General features: G+C 30.6%; 1 protein-coding gene across 1 annotated transcript in view; it reads right to left on the bottom strand.

Annotated features, from left to right (window-relative positions):
- The window catches only part of LOC144835804 (tetratricopeptide repeat protein 28-like), a 57,489-nt gene that overhangs the window by 37,344 nt on the left and 290 nt on the right, over positions 1 to 19,855 (bottom strand). The window lies entirely within an intron of this gene.

The raw sequence follows: 19,855 nt of genomic DNA, 5'->3' as shown, positions 1-19,855 counted from the left end.
ACGTTACAGATTTCAATCTGTCTGAATATTTGCGTTGTTAATCTTATCCCTTTAGGGCTTCAGACTAAAAGTCACTAAACTTACATTGCTAAGGATGATTACCTTTACATGTCAAAGGTCAAATTATATCCCCCTTAGCATTCAATATAATAATCCGAAATGTCATCTGATTTAAATCAATAGTAACACCAGATTTAATAATACCCATTTTTCACATCAAACTTCGTGAATAAAATCACGAAGAAAGACCTGAGCGTCTCCGGAGTTTTGGCGATGTGAAAAAGATAACATGCTTTTCAAAAGTGAGACAACAATTATTAACTCCGCCACACCATATATGGTTGCGTGTGTTTTTTTTCTTTCTTTCCTTCCTATATTTGTTAGTTATGTAGCAGGGTAACTAAAAAAAGTTATTGCCCGATTTTCATAAAGCTCTGTCTATGTTATCAAACTTGATGCGAAATCAAAATGTGATGTGCCCATATATGGACATGATGATGTCATATCACTACCATATGGGGGCATATCACTACCATATTTGGGCACAATCACACTTTTTTTGTCAAACTAGTTTGATAGTGTAGACAGAGCTTTAGCTTATAATGGTTTCATAGCATTAATTTTAAAAATATATAATATAATGATAAAATGAAATGCCTAGGCGGAGGTTTGCGCTTTCTGAGTGCCTTTTTGTAGTTAAGGTAAGTTTTTTAAATATACAGTAGGTTGATATTTTTTACCAAGAGGTTCCCCCACTTCTGTGTTTGTGCCATTGAATTATTAAATTAATGTCGGCATTAAGTGATTGGCAGACATTTCTGTAAAATGTCAACATCATCAAATGTAAAATGCATGTTAACAAAATATTCCTCAGGCATGAATAGATTAAAGATCAAAGTCCTCTTAAAGGTTGATGTATTGTAGTGATTATTATAATGAACTTCATCTGCCCTTTCCCAGACAAAGTAAAATGTTTACATTTTACATAATATAATATATCAATATTAAGTATAACCTCTAATAAGGGGACACCTTTGGGACCTGACAAACTGTCATAATAATATGACCTCTAATAAGGGGACACCTCTGACAAACTGTCCTCTTAATAGGGGTGTTTCCTCAATTAGGGATATGTTGTACATATGTTGCCCTCATTCGTTTCATAGAAAAATACCTGTAAAGTACTGATTTTTTTAAATTATAAGCCATTCTACAGTAGCTTTTTTGATATTCACACTGTACAACTTCTGTAGATATCAAATTGTTGTTGTAATTGGGTGCTATCACAACGCATTATACAGACATGAGGTTGTTTGTAATGGCCCACTAATAAAAAAATACATTGAATGTTCATACTTTAATCAGGTATACTGTACTGTAGGCAAGCTGGCACAAATTATTGTTATTATTATAATTGCAATATAGTACATAACTATGCACTTTTTAGAATTAATTAAAAATATTAGGAATATAAAGGATGATAAAGTTTAATAACCCTCTAAATCTATTATTATATTTTTATTGGCTTAAACTTGACAAAATCTACCTTTAACTGGACAATCAAATGTACTTTGTATATTCTGTACTTGTCATTGTCCAGACAATCATCATTTTTAAAGTATTTTGTCAAAATGTAGGTTTGGTTCAATCGTATACTGACAAAAGCAAACCAGATATTTTTACAGCTTGTTTATTCAGCAGTATTGTATAGGAATAGATTATATTTTAACAATGTAGTAATATTTCCCTATCTTGTTATGAATTTATATCTTTACAATGATGGATCAGTTAAGATTATCTCAAGATCATTGAGTGAGTGTTAAGCGCGATTTAGAGTGGAATCCTCATATTTTTGTAATCTGTGTTATTGAACTAATGATATGGGTTCTTCTATGGGCAGCCATAATATCATCATTTGATTTCTCAGATTGTCCGTTGTTTTTGGTTATTCTTTGTTGTTTAACTTGACTATTATTAGAATAGGTTTTAGTTCTTTGTTTTCTATATTTTGTTCGTTGATTTTTATTTTTCTTTGTAGTTTTTGGAGTTTGTTCATTGATTTTTGAAAACATTCGTTGTTTTTTTAGTTTGTTTGTTGATTTTTTTTTTTTGACATAGTTCTTTGTTTTAATTTTTTACTATTATGGCCCTAATGGCCGCCCATATTCTTCTACCTGTATTGCTAAATGTTATATTTTTTCCCCATTTACAGTAGGCATGTTGAATTGTTAAATCATAAACTGTCCAAATTATATTTATAAAAAATGAATTCCATGACAGACGAACAAGAATATGCAATCATTCGTATCCAGGAAAGCTAGGCTCAAATAGACAAAACAATCTGCTGAAAAACACTTTGTTGTGTTATGTAAACAACAACCAACAAACAATGACATATTTCTGCCCAGAGCATATAAGCCTTGATACAATATAATGAAACAGAAACTTTAATTTAAAACATTGAAAAGGAATATCCGGCCAAACAAAGACAGGAAAGAAAAAGCCAAAAATCATATACACAAAGTTTCAAAAAGCCATTTCCATAGTTTAAAAATATAATAAATAAAAGTGCCCACAGAAGCTTGAAATATTAAAATGATTAGCCTTGAAAATCAGGTATGATTGTATGCAACATAAATATAAATTACATATTCTTAAGTTATGGTTTTATTATTGCATGTCTTACAGGATGAAATTACAAATTTATTTCAGAATTATAAGGTTCAGTTGCAGACTATAAAATTATAGACAATAATATTACCTGAATTTTCTTCCATCAAATTTTTTTAGAATGCTAATAAAAAATTCTATTTTTAACTTACACAGGTTAAAATTCCAACATAAAGTTGTAGACGAATATGAGTTTCATTAATTTGTTTTCATCAAACACAAGAAAACCAACAAAAAAACCTATAAATTTTAACTTAACCACTAGAATTACAACTTTGGCATTTTTTTTTTTGGAATGCTACTGTACAAAAAAAAATTCTATATTTAACTTTGGAGGAAACATGAAAAGTAAATTAATGTGAATGAAATCAAAGTACCACATTCATCATTATCAAATCTTTACATATATTATATTGAAAAAATAAATTTATGAGGTCTGTAACCAGTTAAATTTTGTAAAACATTCATGTGCATGCACTTTTGTTTTTTGGCATTTTTCAGCCGTGTGTCTCACAAAACAAACTGTGACAAACAAATGTGATGTGCCCATATATGGACATGATGATGTCATAGCACTACCATATTTAAGCATATCATTACCATATTTGGGCACATCACACTTTTTTTGTCAAACTAGTTTGATAGTGTAGACAAAGCTTAATACTAATGTAATTTAAACATGATTGTTGTATATAATCAAATAAAAACATACCAAATGACCTACATACTTGTAATAATTATTAGGAGAAAATTTAATACAAATATACACAATTACCTTCATAATGATAAGTACATTATTCACAATATTTCGTTTAAAATGCCTTTTAATAGTTGAATTTTTAATTGGTTTACTTGTCAGTGCATTCCATCTTTTCCCTCCCACTGTTAGTAAGGTCTATGGGGATATGTATGTGACCACTTCACATGCCTCAATAATATGCTTTTTCTTATTATTAGAGTGATATGCCAGTTGATAAGACTTATTACCTGGGTTAAATAACCTAAGAGTTATTACTCTTTAATTTTAATCAGTCAATTATATAGATCAGACTGATGATAAACCTTTAATAAAAAACAAAAAAAGCTTTTGCTTGTTGTTAAGTTTTATATTTTGGAAAAGTAATATTACAAACAAGTTTTTCCAAATTTTGAGGGAAATTTTAAATGGTAATCTGGTCATTTTTTTAATTTTTTCCCTTTTTTTAGGATCGTGTGGTTATTATATTTTGTAGATTTGCTTCCGGATTTTTCCCCATTCCTGTAGGTTTTTTTTGTTTCGCGATCATAGGTCGTGTTACATATACCTCTTTCGTTTATTGTTTAGTATGGTACTGGGTCTTAGGCAGTCTACATTTATTTGTTTAGCCTATATATGTCAGTGTTCTATATTAAAACATGGTACTGCAATAAAAACTAAATTCTCACCAAAACATATATTCAAACTAACAATAAACTTTATCTGCTCTACATCTTTATTCTTGGCATTGATAAAATCTCTTTGTAAAATTTAATTTGTTCAAGATTTTGTCCATAATGTGCTAACGTCGACGATAGATAACAATGGATCATAAGATATTCCTTACAAATTAGGCTAAATGTATTTTAGTGTCATGAAATTTTAACCTATTCTTAATATTAGTACACATTATTGACAAAATTGACAATTATCACACCATCCTTTGAATACAGCATACAGTAGTACTATAACATAACAAACCAAATTCAAACATACATTCCAGAAAGTGTTGTTTGTAACCTGTACTATACTGTACCTTTTTCTCAAAGGGAATGAGCTCCTCGGTAAAAACACTCATTAACTTGCATTACATTGTACAAACCATGTGACAAAATATATCATCCAAAATCCAAGGTTAAAAAATATTTTGATAAAAAATAATTTTCTTTATTCATCTATTATCGGAAAAAGCCGTGTAGATTTCCACAAAAGTCAACTATATAAAGACTGCTCGATTATTAAATCTGTCTACACTCAATTCAATTCAATTCAAAGTAACATTTATTTTCTTCAAATAAAACAGTAAACAAATGGTGTAAAGAAAGGTAAAATGATTGAAGAAGGCATGTTCAAAAAAGCAAAAAGCTTGTGGCAGACATGCCCAAACAAAGACAAGATTTAAACAACACGGGGAAAAAAAATAATAAAAAAAAAAAATTTTTACATTACATGGGTTAAACTAAATAAGAAAAATAACTAAAAAAATAATTTAGGTAAAAATTAAGAATTGATTCGTCTTCTTGTTAATCATCATAATAATTATTATCATAAAATGTAATATAATAAAAATTAATACTTGGATGTGAAATATCTTTTAAGTTTAAATGAAAAGCTTTTCTTAGATACAGCATCTTTAATATTTGAAGGTAGTTTATTCCATAGTTTAGGTCCACTAAATCTTATGTTATATTGAAATGATGTTTTTTTATGAAGAGGGATATGCATATCCTGTACAGTTCGAGTACAATAACTGTGAAAAGATGCGTTTGGTTGGAATAAATTTGTAAATTGAGGTGGGTTTAAGGAGTTAATCGATGAGTAGAGAAAAGTACACTGTTGAAGATAGTTAAGGTCTTTCAACTTTAAAAGGTTTAGGGAGGAAAATAAGGGATCTGAGTGAGCTAGTGGTGGTGCACCTGATATTATTCGAACTACTTTCTTCACTATCAAACTAGTTTGACAAAAAGTGTGATATGCCCAAATATGGCAGTGACATTCCCAAATATGGTAGTGGTATGACATCATCGTGTCCATATATGGGTACATCACATTTTTTTGTCACATAAAGTTTGATATTATAGACAGAGCTTTAAATTTGTATCATGAAAAAAAAAATCATGATTCATAAAGAGAAAAATGACAACATTGAACAAAGGAAAGAAAACGTATTATTTTAAGGAGATTTAGTTTAGTCTCTCTAATGATTGACAGAAGCTGATGTATGATAGGCCTACTTACTACCAGTAAAGGTGAAATATGACCCAAGACCTCCTGGATTTATACCAATAGTACACTTGAATGCAAGTAGGTGACTAATTAAATGACTTAATATTAAGTAATTAAGGATAACAGAATTAAGAATTTTAAATTGACAGATGATTTTGTAGTTAATTGGGGTATCAAAATAAATACACCATGAATCATATTCATAATTTGAATACATTATTATAATACTTCTTTAAGTTTATGTACAGTAAATCAGTCAAATAGCTAAAGCGGTTTTACAGAGGTGGTGTTTACCGTACCTAAAAAGCTAACAATATCGGCATGGGTTCGAGTCCGATCCTAGTTCTGGTATTTATTGAACAAGTCTTCTTGGATAAGGACTATAAACCATAGGTTCAATATACACAGTTATATTATAACCTGTGTGCACTTTAAAGAACCCAGTTTATCATTCGAGATGAGTAGGGGGTTACCCAAGTGAACTGCATCAGGGGGATTACCACCTATCTGATAGAAATGTGATTAATCTGCTATTGGTAATAAAGACATAAAATAAAAATAAATAAATCATATAATGGAGAAACCATGATAATATCAAATACAGGCTGTTGCCTATCAATCAAGGTTTTATCCATTCGTAACAAAACTATTTTGCTATTTAAACATACAGTATACCAAGAAATACTGCATAATATATCAACAGTATAATATTATTTATTTTTTAATATGATACAAATAAATATAAACTTTTTTTTTTTTAAAGGAAAATACTGTACATTGAATGGCAAATCACTCAAATCCTATATATTTCACAATAGAACATTTTTATTATTGTTACAAGATATCCATACTCTAATCCTCATATTAACATCTGCCATGCCAACAGTACGATACAAATATAAATGCTAGCTGCCTATGTATACACACATGAATGGTATTTTAATAAGTGAAAGCACAGAGAGAAAGCATCAGGTTACCCATCGGGCATTGGCATTGGTAGAGACCTAGCCAGCGGGGTTACAGACTAGGCAAAGACCTATGGGGTTAGGCCAAATGATCTTCTCGTAAATCATGAGCTTAGTGTATATATTCAAGGGACTGGTTTGAAGGAAGTTGGCAAAAACAACAATTGTGATGATTGTAATTGATGTAGATAGAAACTTGCTGTACAATATTTCTTTTTTTTCAAAATAAAGAACATTTAAGTGGTAGACAAATTTAAGTTTGTTACTTAAAATACAGTTTACTAAACTAGTACTGTGTACAATATTTAAATAAATAGTTTTACTAGACCTCTAACAATTTTAATAATTTATACGATAAATATAGCTTGAATGTTGATTTGACTTTTTCAAATACTGTAAATTATTTTTCTTTTTAAACCCACAGAAATAAAAACACTATAGAATAAATATGTCTATTAGGATCCTCCTATTTTCTAAAAAATTAAAATTGTCATACAAAATTATAATTTACAAAATAAAATTTACAAAATATGGCCATACCTTACAAATAAACACCATTTAATACCAGAATATCCAGATGCTATAAAAACTACACACACACAAGAGTGGTGCAAAAACCCGACTGTACGGTACAAAGGCAGAACAATACAAAATTATGTTCTCAGGGTAGCACTTTTACTCCTTTTTCTCACACAATACACCTGACGTTTTGCTAATCTTAACTCGTATAATCCCTCTTGCTTGAGTAAACTACTACAAAAATGAATTACAAATTATATTTTTCTAATCGAACGAGGAATCAGATTGATTTTGAACAATCAGTAGAGGTATGTTTACATTCAAAGCAGCCAATCTTGATCAACCAGTATTCAACTGCCTTTCAGGGTGGGTTTCCACTACAACTGTTTCCCATGATCAAACAAGAGATTTATTTTTATGTTGCTTTATTTATCTATGAACCAGCCTTAAGCTCTGTCTACACTATCAAACTTTATGTGACAAAAAAATGTGATGGACGCGATGATGTCATATCACCACCATATTTGGCCACATCACACTTTTTTTGTCAAACTAGTTTGATATGGAAGACAGAGCTTTAGAAGTATACTATATACATCATATGTACATAATCAATTTCTTACGTAATAAATATTTGGTCCAAATCTGAGTGCTACCTTTTGGAATAACCTAGCCTTTTGGAAATAAATATGGAATCAGTGGATCAGTAGTTACGGTAGGCCTATGTTGGTTGACAGCCTGACTGTCCCAACTCAGCTCCACCTTGTTAAATAGAAGAGTCAATCTTTCAACTCATGAAAATATCCTCCCCATTCAACTAACCAACAGTATTTATACTATGTACTTGTTGTATGTCTAGTATGACCTATGACCTAAGCGTAGTCATAGTACATTCAAATATATACAGTACATGAAGGTAATGGTAGTGATGAAACTTTTATGTACTAAACAATGGTATTAAGTAGTAATAAACTTTACCTTAGTATAAACTAAATTAAACTTTTTAAAGCAATATTGTTTGTAAAGATGCTGAACAATTCCAAGATGATGAGACTTTAATGGCAACTCTAAGTTTGAATAGACATCATTATGAACATTAATGAAATAGGATATTTGAAATAGGATATTTAAAATAGGTAATTCTTTATGTTCGTCTCAACATGCATTACTTTAGATCATAAATTCATGTTCAACCTTTCACATTTCAATGGTAGAGATATATTGTAGGTTTTTAATCCAATTCTCGAATTTAAACATTTAGATTTGTGTTGAACACATGTTTTTATTATCATGATATATTGTCCCCCTGAAAAATATTTTTACATTTTGTTGTTGTTGTTGAATGTGCTATTTTAATGTCACATAATAGTTAGTATTCACTTTGACCAAAAATCAGATCGGAAAAAAATGATTCAAAAAATAGTCAAATTGCCTGGAAGTCAATGGGCTTTTGGTTGAATAATTATGTAACTGGTTTTTTTTTTTATTAATCTTCATTTTTTATGTTTTTGGGGGTCAATATGTACATTTTTAAGAAACAAATGTTTTCAGAAATCATGTTAATAAAATTAACTGTTGATTTATCATGTTGTTGTCAATTTTCTTTAAGCAAAACATCAACAGAGGGTTCGTCTGTCTATTACAATTTATATATATTCTCCTCTTTGAGGAAAAAAGGCCCGTTTTATTTTATCCAGGTGGGCACGAATAAATTATAAAAAAGTTTTTGTTTCATTATGCTTCTAGACATGCGTCTAAACGATATACCTTCCTTTTGTTAAATTCGAAAATACAAACTAGTTTTGTTCACACCAATGCATAAAGTGCAAACTCATTTTACGAGCACCATGGATATATTTGCCAAATTCTACTTACATACTCAACACAGAAATGATTATACTACACATGTTGATACAACTAAGCAAATAAGAAGCAACAAAACTGATATAATTAGTCTGCTTAACACTTCTACAGGTAGCAATACTTAAGTACCCACTTCAACTGGTTCCATAGCAATTTTCATTTCTACCCTCTTATACGCCATGGACACTATTTGAACAACACAGGTGTACATCAGACCCATCACAATACTGATACAAAAAAATGGCAAAAGGCCTAGCTTCCTACTTTCTAGAAGGTTTAGAAGATAATCTATACTGTTGACCAAAGTTCTGATTTTGCCATTTACTGTGCTTTAATATACATTTTCAGCCTATGTTATCAACATTTATCAATTTTCGCCAATCAATCACATTTGCAATTAATAATCTGATTATGTTTCAACATCAACTCCACTAATGGGAGTTATTAATATTACTGAATTAGATAAAAGTATTTTAAGAGTAAATGTCACAACAAAGCTGTAAATTAATACTGTAATAATTGAATATATAAATTTATATTTATATATATATACAATATATATTATAATAATAATAATAATTAATAGTTCATTCTTATATAGTGCATGTATTGTAAGCAAGTTCTCAATGCGATGCACATTATTACCCCAGTCATTATTTTTGGATCAAACGGAAACATACTCCCATAATGCAGCTAGTAATCAGCGCAAAATTGTGTCTTGGTCTAACCCGGTACCCATTTTATACACCTGGGTGGATAGAGGCAATTGTCAGTAAATATATATATTATATCTACACAAGATTGAGTCAAGTTTAGGGGTGCCACAAAAAATACATAAACCAACAGAAACAAAAACCAGATTGAGATCCACAATTTAAAATTTTGGAGCTGTAGCTTGGTGGTTAAACATGCTTGCCTTCCAATCCAAAGGTCCGGGGTTCAATCTTGACCTAGTGTGAGATTGTAACTCGTGACTCTTTTAACTCCACTCCGTAAAGCCTGTAGTTTATAAACACGATATATTATTTAATATTTATCAATCCTGTAATTGGCGAAGTACTCGCTGTTGGATGTGTATGAAATTTTTTTTTTTAATTAGGAAGGTAAAATGTCATTGAGGTCTCAATTTTTCAGTTGTTATGATACAACCATCTTCTGGGCACGATCTACTGTAAGCAAGTAAAGATGAGAAAAATAAATGAAATTCTAAACTTTGTGGGGAAAGGGCTACTGTCAGCTTATCCAGGTAAGCAGGCACGAAATTGACATACATGAAATTCTAAACTTTTTTTTCCATTTTATAATGTGAATGACAAACTTTTCTTACGTTTAAACACCAGGAAAACAACAATATTGCACCAATGCACTTTATAAGAACAGAAATCCTTTTGTACAGCTTTTAGTTGGTGTCTCTTTCAAAATGTACAAAGGAACTGACAATTAAGGAAAACATGAGTTATTCACGGTTTGAAGTGCATGATCTTCTATAATTTACAAAGTTCAAAGAACAAATTTAAAACTTATATAGTAAGAATGCATTAAAATGTCATAAAATATTGAATAAATGTACTACACCTTTAAACCTCTGTCTTGTAACGCTATAAAATGATTTAATGGCTGACATGTTTTGTAAATTTAACTTTGTGCAGAATTTGGACAATGAATGAAATACAATACACCGTCTCAAATAATGCTAAATTTAATTTAAATTTAATGTAAGGTTAAATTGTACTTTACTATACCGTGTGTACTATAGTTTAAAGTAAGCATCATTATGTTCATTGTATGTAAGAATCAGCAGTTTTGAATACATTTTATAAATACAAAAACTATAATTGTTAACCACAACAAAAAATGTAAATCCTGAAGATTCTTTATATTAATTACAATGAACTTGATGCACAATCTATTGCACAATCTATTGCACTTTACAATAGTACTGTACTGTACACTACTGACCAATCACATACCCAATATTATTGACCCAATCATCACCCAGCTAATAAGTTCCCCTGGGGAAAAAACTACTTCATTATTTACTTTTAATTTCACACCTCTACCTTCTTATCAACACAAGCTAATGAGTTAAAGAAGATACAAATTCTTCTTGGTGTTTCTACCAACAAACAAATCAAGTGCAATCTCCATGGTCCAATATAACAAAAGTTAGACAAATCAACAGTGGTGTTGGTAGTATCAGTGGTAGCTTACCTAGATAAACCGACAATAAGCCTTTCTCCTCGATGAGCGAAATATAACACGAAAAGTAAACCTTTATCATCATCATCATCATCATCACGAACGCTGAACGTTTTGCGACATACTGTAGCGCACTATACAAGACCTCTCCAATCAGAGAGATTATTGGTCAAAGTACGCATATGTACAGTAGACTTATTTATATATTTCTTTTCGTACAGTATCATTTTCTATAATTTTTATCCATGTGGTTTTTGGTCATCTTGACTTTTCTCATTGATTCGGATAGAACTCTTTGCACTGGGATAGCATAGTCTAGATGAAGAAGGTGTCCACACTATGTCAAACGTCTTCTCTTTATCAATCTGCTCCACTTTTCCCTGTTTGTGCTGTTATATAGATCAGTGTTTGTTATTCATACAAGTCATATCAAGATGACCAGTTTTAATTCAGTTGAAAAGTAATAACAGCCCTTTAAAGTACCATAACATAGCCCTAGGCTAACCCCAATTAGTCGGCATCAACAAACAAGGCCCAATTTTCACACTAATGACCACCGGTGTTAATCTACCCATAACACCAGTTGCTAAACTACACGGTATCAGTGATGCGACACTAACACCTTGTCATCATCCGATACTTACAACCCCAACACGTTGCTTGCTCACTCGACCAGAACACTCCAAATAGTCAATTTGTCATGTATGATCAATTTGTATGTTTATTGATGCTTCAATCTACAGTAACACCTTCTAATCATGCAGCAGATAATATTGTATCTGGATGGTTACACTATCAAGCTACCTTGAACTTAACTAGTTATGTATTAAACTGTTAGTATAATCATTCCTATTTTAACTTACAGTACGTTAGTTGTTAAGACTAAAGGCCAATTTACACAGACAAGCGGTAACTGTAAATTGTAATAAAAAATATATAATCTGTATTATTCCTTATGACCATTTACACACAACATGGAGCGGACGGGTGGTTTTTCTGCACAGGATAGATACGTGGGACCATGGAACCATGGTGGGAAAAGCTACAATACACAGTTTTCCGCTTACCGTTACTGTGTAAATTGACCTTTAATGTGAATGAATGATCAAATGTTAAAGATACACCAAATACAAAGAGTAGCAGGTAATAGGTAGAAATGCCAGTCTTCTACAGTAGTAGATTTGATTCACCTCTCAATATTAGGTAGCAGGGCTAAAGGGTAGCACAATCTTAATTCATTTATCGGCTGTAAAAAATGTACCACCCATACCTTGAAATAGCAGAATAATATTATGAAAAATAGTCAATTCTACACCACAAAACCTGTAGAATTGACTACCTGTATACTGTATGTAGCTACAGGTATTATGAAGGTACTGTATAAGTTTGAATAAATAATAATTATTATTACTAACAAATATTTAATTATTGAAAAACACAAATCATCATAATCACAATTGAGGTGTTAATGTGTTTTTATTATAAACAAAAGAACAAGTGCAGGCTTCACAAAGGCTACATGTGATGCAGCATGTGCAGCGTGTGACGCGAAAACGTTCAATCAATAAACTGGGAAGCAAATTGTATTGTGAAAACCTGATTGAATTTTGATGAATCAGAATTTCTCATGTTATATTTGCTGCTGTGTGAATTGCTGATTTGCAAATAAATTAAATTTCAAATCTAATATTACAACATTGCATTTCAACGCTTAATATACAGTACTAAAAAAACTGAACTTTTAAAATCACACAGAATTATCACATTAAATACTATTGTATAAATATTTTCTTTAAGTGAAGTTGGCATCGTTGTTCACACTACCACTTTGAACCGTACAGTATGTGTTCCCGATTCTTCTTCTTGGCTTCTGCACTACCAACTACCAACTTCACTTATACTTCATAAGACCCTACTCTCCCAATACTGGACACCTTTTGGCTGGCCAAGTATTTCTGATTTTCTGGAAAGTCTGGTATTCATAATGTGTTTATAATGGTATTTAAAATGAATTTGGGACCTTTTGGACTTGGGGAAAATTCTGGTATTAGGAGAGTTTCTGGTTTTCAATCAGGTAGTGGGAGAGTCAACTGTAAATACACATGATGCTAATTCGGTCTATGTTTTCAATTGCATAATATTTTAATAAATATAATATTTATAAACAAGTATTACATTTTGGAATTTTCATCCCAAGGTTGAATTTAATAGTTTCCGTTAGTAAAATATAGCGTTTTGTATTTTTCCACCTATTTTAAAATTCTCTCAAAACAAAACTGACTTCTGTATTCATATAAAAATAGAAAGTCAAGGTCAATATCAAATAATAATACTCGACAAAAATTGACAAGTGTCAATCAGAAATGATTGAATTGTACATTTGAACAACTCACAATAATTATTTGAAATCACAAACAAAAGATTGCACTACAGAATGTGTTGATACTAGAGTGATACAGTATAACACCTTTGATGCTAAGAAAATTAGTTTTTTTTACAAATTCCTGAAAAGAAAATACAAGAACAGAACAAATCGCATCTTTTGTTGTTGATTTATTAAAATATTGTAATAAGCAAGGACATGTCGCCTTAAAGTACAAACTCAAGTGAGGGATTATTACATTGTTGGTGCCCTGATTATTGGTGCAAGGGTACAACACATACCCTTTAATAGTCTTGTTGGTATGATAAAAAGGCCAAAAAAAAAATATTGTGTTGGCCACGTTTTGGGTAAATCTATAAAATGGGTACTGTAGGTCAGTAGGAAAATTTATTTATTTTTGTTTTTCAAGACCAAAAATTGGATTTACCGACAAAAAAATAAACAATATGTACTCAAATGATGCAAAAAGACCATGTTTAAAAACACATCATATTTTCTTTTCATCTGAGTATAGTAATTTGAACTATTGACTAACTCATAGTACAATCACCCCAACGCCAAGTGGATTCATCCCAACGCCAAGTGCACGCCAAGTGGAATAAACCCCACTGCCAAATGGAATTACCCCCAATGCCAAGTCGAATCACCCTAACGTCAAGTGGAATCACCCCACCGTCAAGTAGCACTCCTATACCAAGCTTGAATATCCCAACTCAAAATCACCATATTTCCTTATGCACTACAGTGTAAAATTATGTATGTACAGTAGGTGTAATACAGTATTTAAATCACCTTCGTCCTCACAAGACTAAATTTTCATTTATCAGTATTACATTACTGTAATCAGGTGCTCTGAAATGTTTGATTTAATACCATAATTCTATCCTATGAAATTTTTCGCTGTTGAACAATAGCCAGTAACATAATCTACTAACATCACGTTTCACAATACGTCTCATAGGGATCGCTATGTTCACAACCACATAAAAACGGACTAACATAAAAGCCTGGTAATTCAAGGTAAATAATAAGCTAAGCAGATAGAGTTACTGAATACCGTTGGGGACTACACCCAGGTGGTGTAGTATATGTCTAACCTAGAATTGGAACAACACACAACAGAAAAATTTAGCCATCAACAGAAATAATAAAAAAGGTTTATCAATTGTTTATTATTGTTTAAACTAAACAAGAGCAGGACATTATTTTGTTTAAATGCTGTATGTATTGTATACTTTACACTGTACGATATGAGGAAATGTTTATGGTACCATGGTAACAAAGGATCAACTGATGATCTTTATTGTTCAGATGGGATCTGAGAATTAATAGCTGATACCACCTTGGTTCATTGCTACATTCCTTGGCTTAATTCAATCTTTATTATGTACATAATATTATTATTAATAATCATTTGTGTCAAATAAAATTTGCTATTAAAAACATTCTGTATACCAAGTACTACTACTATATAATTACTCCAAATTTGCACTTCTACCACCATAATATAGTGATTTAATCTAAAAATTAGGTAATTAACCGGTTACTCTACACCAATACGGTATACACTGTGGACGCTATAGTCAGAGAGACAACAAAGTACTATCTGTATGCTTCATATTTAGGCGTGTATCAGTGGTGGCACCATCAGGGGAGGGGGGATTTGAGGGAGGCTCTATTTTTCACAATTAGCCCAAACCATGGTGGGGCTAAGGTTCTGTATATGTTTTTTTTAGGCAAACTGGCATGTATTACAGTACAATACAAAGAAGTATTTAACAGCATGGACCAGTAGGTTATGATTCTAGAAGTACTGTAACAAACTTATTTCACGACTTTTGGTACTAAAGCTATCACATTGAAATCTAATTCACCCAAATCCAAGGTTCCCAATTCTTAGTAAAATCACTACAGTAGGCTTTAGCACTGACAAATAAAATTTGTTTCTTTATGAAAGAATTATAGGATTTGGAATTACAGTTTATTCAATAGATACAACAAATTGAATTTAATCCTAGAAAGACGGTAAACAAACATATTAGGCTTCTTTTCACATTGCAAGGCTATTAATTCAATTTTGGTCTAACAGGACCTACAGTAAGTTGTGTGGTCTGTCCAGAAAAGTATTGTGACAGTTATATAATACAAAACGAAACATTTTTACAGCTTCAACACAATTCATGGGCTAATTAATGTATTGTATATCTAGTCATGTTTATTGTTAAAAGATAGACAATACTCATAACGTTTTCATTTAAGCAAACTTTTTAAAATTTGTTCTAACTGTATACTAAAGTTCCACAGGACATGATGTAGCAATAATTTCATTATGCTTATTATTCATTCTAAAGCAATAAACAAACAAATTTTTCTGTCAATCACAAAGACCAGTTTTCATTTTAATTCTGTTGTTATATTATTATCAGATATCAAGCACAGTGGACCCTCAACTCTATTAGAATAGCTAACAAACATAAGTCCGAAACAAACACAATTAGTAATTTTCCCTGGTTGCCAAAGATATGTCTGGTCAAAGTTCATTATACTATCCGTATTAATAAAAGTGCATGGAAAATTATAGTAACAGTAAAAATACATGTGGATAATTTGTCTTAAATTAATACTCTACTGTAATTAGATTTTTATACAAGAAAAGTAAAAAGCTAAACACGGCACTTATGGTTATACATTCAATTCTAAAGTTTGACAAAAAAAAGGGTGATGTGCCCAAATATGGTAGTGATATGCTTAAATATGGTAGTGACAGGCTGGGTAGTGATATTCATTCGTTCAATCTTCTATTTCAGAATCTCTGGTCTATAGAAAGTAAAATTACATATAAATGAAATTAAAAATTAACAAGACTAATTACTATATGACTTCATCAGGTTCTATACTGTATGGGCACATCACACTTTTTTGTCAAATAAAGTTTGATAGTGTAGACAGAGCTTAACAAATAGGAATACCGATGTCACATTATTTTGTGTCATAAAACAACATTTATTTTTTTGCCATTTTTTTTATTCACTACAGTATCAAGAAGACACTCAGAGAAAAATTAGGGCACTAACTGTTATGCACCTAAAATTTTAACAAATAATAATACCGATGTCACAGTATTTTGTGTGATAAAACAAAATTTATTTGCCGTTTTTATTCAGTATACCAAGAAGGCACCTCAAACAACAATTATACAATATTTTTTTAACATCAGCAATAAAGTCAATATCCGATTTAAAAAAAGGATTTAAAAAAAAATACTTGTGGTTTATTTTCTTGTATTAAAAATTAATATGTCACAGTTAAATCGATTTACTGTACAGTAGTACTGATGATCTAAAAAAATACAAAAAGATGTTTCCACCTATGACATAAACTATTGTTAAAGACACAGAAAAGTTCCAGCGATGTAGAGTTACCTAGAAAAGAAGTAGGTTAGTGTATATGAACTCGTACCTAATACAGGTTGACAGTAAAATGCAACTATTGAATACAAATAAAGTGCGGCTATAATCAAATATTGTTAAATTTTATGGCCAATTCAAATTTTATTTTCTCAGTTCGAGTGTGTGTAAGTTGGATTGCTATAGGGCAGTTATACATCAATTTGATGAGCCTTATTCATTCTTAAGATGAGGAAATACTTGGTAAAAATATACGTTGTTTACATTTTGCAACACTGAATTTTTTTAGTTAAATTTAATTAGGCTGCCTACGTCTTTAGTAATTACCATCATCTGACAAGTGTAATTAACTAGAAATTCAATTGGATGAACAATGTCATCTTTCATGAAACATATTTTAACCTTGCATGCAATTCTAATTATTGGTAAGTACTAAAAGCTACAGTAAGTTCACAGTTGATGCCAAACTCCATGCTTGTATAAATGCCGGTGGGACCTTTTAAACTATATAAAAGCTCTGTTTACACTATCAAACTAATTTGACAAAAATGTGGGACTGTAATATGGTAGTGATGATATGACATCGTCTATACATATATAGGCACATCACATTTTTTTGTCACATAAAGTTTGAAAGTGTAGACAGAGCTTTAGGCCTACAATCTTTCACAGGATTCTAAAAACAGTAAGGGAGTAAGACGTAATCCGAGCTTTATATTGATTACCAACAACAATAGCCCCACAACTGGCAGGCTAATTGTTTTCAACGTCAACTGGTTCACCTTTGTCCAGCACTTATTTGCATATTGAGTAGGGGACATGAATCAACAAATGAATTTTAAAAATACAACAGAAGTTGTCTATCCTTTTGTAAACCGCATTCTTTAATCTTTACCCCTAAAGAACAGTTATTTGTGTTTGCGTGCATTAAGAGTAGTTTTCTGTTTTTAGCGTTTAACATCATAAAATGTAAACACAATGAACATAGAATATTACATCATCCATGGAATACAACTATTATTAAACTAAATCATTGAAATTACATAACGCCAGATAAACAAATATTTTAGTTAAAAAATTAATGTGGTGATGTGAAACACTTTACTATTTTTAAAGATGTATTGTCCCCAAAAACATGAAAATTGAAGAATAAAATCAGACTTTGAATAGGCCATTTTGTAGTTTTAACAAAGTTAATCACTTCCGTGGAAAATATAAAAAAAAAACTGAAAAAATAATGTTTTTAAATAACTTATAAAATGGCAAAATAAACGGTTCAATTCCACCAAAAACCTATTGGTTGTCTATTTATTTGATTTAAATTACAGTTTTTTCAGGTAAATCACTTTTCTTCCGATCCAATTTTTTGTCAATTTTTTTGGGTCTATTATTTGACATTAAAATGACATACTGTATTAAAAAAATAAATTTATTTTAATTTTTTTTTAAATGGTTGTAATCATTTTTAAAAATGGTAAGACTGACTCTAAAAATCCATGCGTTATGTTTACGATAAAGGTAAAAGGACTTTTTCAGATATTATCCATAAAGCACTGCATTTGTAGAATTAAATGATCACTGATAATAGACTAGAGCTTAATTCAGGAAGTTATCATGAAATATTATTTCCGATAAGGGATTTAGGGTGAAACCAAAGGACGGAATATTTAATTTATGTTTTCTATTGATAATATATGTTCCTACTGTAAATTTTTAAATATACAATAAATCACCAAAATGTACTGTTATCAATAATACATTTTGTAGTCAATTTTTATTGTTAAAGATGGAAACTCTCTCTCTCGTTAGACTATAGATAATTTTGGGTCCTTTGGAACTTACATTTTGTACAATGGTTTGTTTTCAGGAACCTAGAACGAGCAATTTTTCCTAACATATCAAACATCATGATTTAGTGTAATATTTTTGTTATATCCTAGATTTTTAAATAAAGGTACAGGAGGTTCAGGGCCTATAATGTGTAAAATTAAATGATGAGGTTAACCTAAAATGCTCCATAATTTGCATTGTATTTTTTTTTAATTAGAGGGAGAGGAGGGGTGTGGATCCGCCTATAGATGAAAGATCATGCCATAGAGATATTATACTAAGTTTAGTATAATTATCTCTATAGGTCATGCTAAATAAAGGTATTTAGAAGATGTTCAATAGAGCAAAATACCTAAATAATATATTACTGAGAATTCTTTTTTATTGAATGCTGTTATTAAAGACAGATTAATTACTGTAAACACGGAGAAATAAGTTAGATTTCTCCATGCTGTAAAGAACAACAAGCTTTAAATACCTGTGTCAGACTAATCTGATTAGAGACCAAGGAGGCTTTGGAAAACAAATGATAGATTTCTATGGCAGTCTCTACTGTATTCAGTAAGCCAACAACTTATAATTACAACAATACCATTGTTTTGTAAATTCTTTTGTTGTTTAAACTGTTTTGTAGGATACCAAGTTGAATACTATACTGTATACCAATACTTTTATTACTTTTAGGGTGTTTTTTTTACAGAAACTGAACCTCAAGTTAAAATATATTTATTTATTTGCCAATAGACAGGAAACCATGGGGGTCAACCAATGGCCCAACACAGAAAGTGGACATTTCTGGATACAATATAATAAATATTTAAAAAGTATATAAAACAACAAAATATACATTAAAATTAACAAGGGAAAAATCATGTCACAACAATTTTTTTTTTAATTAAGAACATACTTTATTTTAATGGATTTAGTTAGCATATACTAAATAAGCATATATTTGATCCCAAAAAAATATAGTGCCTATCTATATTTATTTATTTACAATGTACTACTGTAAGATACGAGATGATGAGGACAACAGGAGGAAGAAAATCAAGATTAC

The sequence above is a fragment of the Antedon bifida genome, chromosome 2 (assembly GCF_963402885.1).
Source record: "Antedon bifida chromosome 2, ecAntBifi1.1, whole genome shotgun sequence".
In the NCBI taxonomy this organism is placed as follows: domain Eukaryota; kingdom Metazoa; phylum Echinodermata; class Crinoidea; order Comatulida; family Antedonidae; genus Antedon; species Antedon bifida.
This window is presented reverse-complemented; position numbering and strand designations above follow the sequence as displayed.